The sequence below is a fragment of the Mus caroli genome, unplaced genomic scaffold (assembly GCF_978045245.1).
Source record: "Mus caroli unplaced genomic scaffold, Mus_caroli_1 scaffold_2, whole genome shotgun sequence".
NCBI lineage: Eukaryota > Metazoa > Chordata > Mammalia > Rodentia > Muridae > Mus > Mus caroli.
The window spans coordinates 126,890,914-126,896,127 of record NW_028227257.1 but is presented as its reverse complement, the minus strand read 5'-3'; the positions used below and the strand labels follow the sequence as shown (position 1 = coordinate 126,896,127).

The window sequence follows — 5,214 nt, the reverse complement described above, 5'->3', positions numbered from 1 at the left end:
TCAAAAACAAAATCGCTAACACTGTCAAGAGAAGTTTGGCAATCTCAGTGATTCCAAACTAATTTTCTTTTTTACTATCAGGTAAAGGCCATAGGGTACCCATGCCTAGGGATTATACTTTTGAGAGTCTAACTAAAGAAAGTAATTGTAATGGTCTGAGTACTGCAAAATATACACAAGTATTTATAGGTTGTGATTACTTGTAATGACTAAACATTATAAAATAGGTGTAGCAACTATAGCATATATTTCAAATGCAATATTCAGCTTGATTATTATCAAGAATTTTCAGAATAATTAAATGCTAGTTTTCTCCTTCATTGATTTAAACTTGGTTGTTAATAAGGATACAACAGGAATAATTAATCTATAATTTTTAACTAAATTGATGAAGTGAATATTAAAACTTAATTTTATATCTTTATGTGTTCATATTTTATTTTATACCTTATATACGTATATATTCTTTTATTTTAGCTATTTTGAAGGTTTTAAGGTTAGATATTAAAAATTAAAAACATTTGTGATAATGTTGCTGCTGCTTATATCATTCCTCCTCCTCCTTCTGCCTCTTCTTCTCCCTCCCTTCTGTGCATTAGGACTAAATCCAGGCCTTCATATATACTAGGAAAGTCCTCTCCCACTGAGCTATATTCCAAACCCAGAAATATAATTTCATGTATTTTAGTGTATTCTAATTGATAAGTAAACTTTGTATATGCTTATGTATATATACATAAGGAATTGCTATAGTTGTACATGATATAATGGACATACATTACTATTAAAAACTTTATGGTGCTAGCTTCGGCAGCACATATACTAAAATTGGAACGATACAGAGAAGATTAGCATGGCCCCTGCCCAAGAATAACACGCAAATTCGTGAAGCGTTCCATATTTTTTAATCATCAGGGAAATGCAACTCAAAACAACCCTGAGATTCCACCTCACACCAGCCAGAATGGCTAAGATCAAAAACTCAGGTGACAGCAGATGCTGGCGAGGATGTGGAGAAAGAGGAACACTCCTCCATTGTTGGTGGGATTGCAAGCTTGTACAACCACTCTGGAAATCAGTCTGGCGGTTCCTCAGAAAATTGGACATAATACTACCAGAGGATCCCGCAATACCTCTCCTGGGCATATATCCAGAAGATGTTCCAACCGGTAAGAAGGCCACATGCTCCACTATGTTCATAGCAGCCTTATTTATAATAGCCAGAAGCTGGAAAGAACCCAGATGTCCCTCAACAGAGGAATGGATACAGAAAATGTGGTACATTTACACAATGGAGTACTACTGAGTTATTAAAAGGAAAGAATTTATGAAATTCCTAGGCAAATGGATGGACCTGGAGGGCATCATCCTGAGTGAGGTAATACAATCACAAAGGAACTCACACAATATGTACTCATTGATAAGTGGATATTAGCCCAAAAACTTAGGATACCCAAGATATAAGATACAATTTGTTAAACGCATGAAACTCAAGAAGAACGAAGACCAAAGTGTGGACACTGTGCCCATTCTTAAAATTAGGAACAAAACACCCATGGAAGGAGTTACAGAGATAAAGTTTGGAGCCGTGACGAAAGGATGGACCATCTAAAGACTGCCATATCCAGGGATCCATCCCATAATCAGCTTCCAAACACTGACACCATTGCATACACTAGCAAGATTTTGCTTAAAGGACCCAGATATAGCTGTCTCTTGTGAGACTATGCTCGGGCCTATCAAACACAGAAGTGGATGCTCACAGTCAGCTATTGGTTGGATCGCAGGGCCCCCAATGGAGGAGCTAGAGAAAGTACCCAAGGAGCTAAAGGGATCTGCAACCCTATAGGTGGAACAACAATATGAACTAACCAGTACCCCAGAGCTCTTGACTCTAGCTGCATATGTATCAAAAGATGGCCTAGTCGGCCATCACTGGAAAGAGAGGCCCATTGGACTTGCAAACTTTATATGCCCCAGTACAGGGGAATGCCAGGGCCAAAAAGTGGGAGTGGGTGGGTAGGGGAGTGGGGGGGGGAGTGTATTGGGGACTTTTTGGATAGCATTGGAAATGTAAATTAGGAAAATACCTAATAAAATTTTAAAAAAGAACTTAATGGAAAAGTCACTTGAAATCTAAAGTAGCAATTATCAAGTTTAGAATATGTTGCCAAAATTGATAATATATCTCTTAAATTCTCTCTCCTGCCTAGGTAAAATATATTGTTGTGGAGTCCCCGCAATCTAGTCTCTGGCAAACACAGCTTTCTTCTGTCTTTAGGTTAAACTTTCCTTATTGTACATGGAAGTGGGGTTACTTGGAATTTGATTTTCTGAGTCTGCTCATTTCGCTTAGCATTATACCCTTTGGATCGAGTGATGTGGACCCAAAGGAACCTCCATACTGTTCTTCACAATGGCCATGCTAATTTACATCGCCTTTATCAGTGACCATGGGTTTCTCTTTTCATCGTTTCATCAATATCTGTAATATTTTTCTATTTTAACAAATCTATATTACTAGATGTAGGTGGTATCTCATTGTGGATTTAGTGTTCATTTCTCAGATAGCTAGTGATATTGAGCCTTTTTCATTTATCAACTGGTCATTCAGTGTCTTCTTTGAAGGAGTGTCTATTAGGATCTTTTGCCATTTTGAAATTGAGTTATTCAGTTTACTGTTGGTTAGAATCCTGTGCATCTTTTGGATATTAACCTTTGATGGGGTATTTGGATCATAAGGTATCATCTTGAGCTCAGGTTTTGTCTTCGTTCTGTTAACCTTCCCCATTGTGTTATACAATATATTTGTGGGATCTACAAATATATTCCCCATACTCTTTTGTTGCCTGTACTTTGGGTTCCATCCCAGAAACATCATTATTTAAAACCAGCAGAAATGAGAATTTTTCTTTTTACTTCTGCAAATTTTGTACTTAGTAGCTATATTAAGGATATATTGTGATGAGACACCATGACAGCAGAAACTTCTATGAAGAAATACATTTAATTGGGGGTGGCTTACAGTTCCGTTTAAGTCCATTATTGTCATAGGAAGCATGGTAGCATGCAGACAGACATGGTGCTGGAGCAGGAGCTGAATTAAACATCTGGAATTTAAGGCAGCAGTAAAAGAGCATGACACTGACCTGGATTGAGCTTTTAAAGCCTCAAAGCCCACCCCCAGTGATACACTTCTTCTAATGGGACCATACCTACTCCAACAAGGCCACATCTCCTAATAGTGCCCTTCCCTGTGAGCCTATGGGGGCCATTTTTATTCAGAGTACCACCTAAGCCTTGTGTTTAATCCTGAAATTCATTGTTTAATTAATGCTATGAGATAGTCTAATTTCACTTTGTAGCTGTACATCCAGTTTTCTCGATTTCATTATTAGAGAGATTGTTTTTCTCTTTTGTATGTTCCTTGACTTTTGTTGATAATGCATTGACTATAAATGTCTTCATCTTGTACCTTGTACTTAATTTTGTTTCATTGAATATTATGCTGTTTATTCAAGTAATAGTTTGACATGACAGCAGTATAGTAAATTTTGTTACATTTTGTAAAAATGTGGTGCTTTAATTTTGCTTATTTTATTCAAGACTGCTTTAATTAGTTATGATACTATTTACTTCTATGTGTATGTTGGAAATTTTTTTTATATTTTTGTGGAAAGCACTATTAGAACTGTTCTGTAATTATGTAAACATTGCTGTCATTGGCTTTAGACTGAGTTGCCCCTGGGATCTGATTGCTGTGTTAGACAGTGGCAGCACAGCTGGCTCCTTCCCTCCAGATCTGACTCTTGTCTGCTGACCTATCTTTGTTGTCTAATTTATTTTCTATCTGACAATGAGATGCTGTGATCCTGCATCTGCTGGTTAGGATCTTTTCCTTCTGATTGCTATCAGCAGGCTCAGATCTGCAACACTCTCCACTGTCAGTTCAGCTTGCAGAGGACTGCTACCTTAACAGTCTAAAGAACACTCTTGTCTTCTCCATCATGGTGTTCCTCAGCATTTTGGTAAATTGGTTGTTCTTTAGATTTTGTGAAGGACAATGCCAAGTGGTGGGGCTTTTGGTTTTCATTATTCTGTTCTCCCATGAGCTGCCTCAATCTTTTCAGCATCTTGGTGCTACACTGTGGTATTGCGATTTCCAAATTTCAAATCATCCCAAGATGACATCAGAGCCAGCATAGAATTTGCTATGTGTTAAATTTGCTATAATTGAAAGGAACTATATTTGATCAACTCTCTTACCTATTTATTATTCATTCATCATGAAGTATCTTGAAGACATGCCCCTGAGATTCCTCTTATTTCTCTTGGTAAATATTGATGGAGTCCTGTAGGTCCTCCTTTAACACATGTTTTTTGCTTCTTCCTTAGCATGTCAAACTCTGCTGAATTAGGGCATGTTGTAACTATTTATTTGTTTATATTGCTACTGACTCCTATTTGAAAATTACAAATGAAGCTTTCTGTAAAACTATCTGCCTCCTCCCTCTTCACAGTTTAGCAACTATAACTATGAATAAATATACAGTCAATACATTCTGTGACAGAGGCCTTCAAGAGTAGACCAAAATGATTCTGAGAGGAACAACTGACTTTGTAGACTGCTCACAGAAGTATGGAAAATTTCACAAACTTAGCTTATCTAATCCATGAACGTGTGATATCCTTCAATTTATTGACAGCTTGTTGATCTCTTTATTCAATATGTATAGATTTTATAAGACTGAAAGCCTTATTAGATAAATGTATTACTATGAATGGGCAGATCTCTCAATTTCTTTTTTAGACAGTTAATTTTTACTTCATAGAAATGCCACTGCTTTGTGTTATTTTTATAATATACAATGATACTGAGCTTAGACATTATAAAGCAGGCAGTCATAGCTACAGCCTCGGACCCTCCTCGTTTCCCTTTAGCTGCCCCTTCCCAGTAGGACCACTCAATATTTCTTCACTATGAGTAATTCGCTGTAAGATATTTCCTTATGAAAGGATTGATAATCAAGATTGAACAAATGCATTTGCTGTAAGGATCAGTTTGTCTTTGAAGTAACCTGTCAGGAGGAAACTCCTATTTATCATGTCATGTGTATGCATGATGAGAATATATGTGTTGCAAATTACAAGACTTATGGCCCATGTGTTTACCTGGGCAAATCCTACAAAGTTGTATAGCATCTTGTCTGTCCA

The 5,214-nt window shown here is 37.0% G+C and overlaps 1 non-coding gene across 1 annotated transcript; it reads left to right on the top strand.

The window, feature by feature from the left end:
• The first annotated feature begins 798 nt into the window (after nucleotides 1-798).
• Nucleotides 799-905, top strand: LOC115030574 (U6 spliceosomal RNA). Its single transcript, XR_003836146.1, has one exon. It is a non-coding gene; the product is annotated as a U6 spliceosomal RNA (small nuclear RNA).
• The last annotated feature ends 4,309 nt before the right edge of the window (nucleotides 906-5,214 follow it).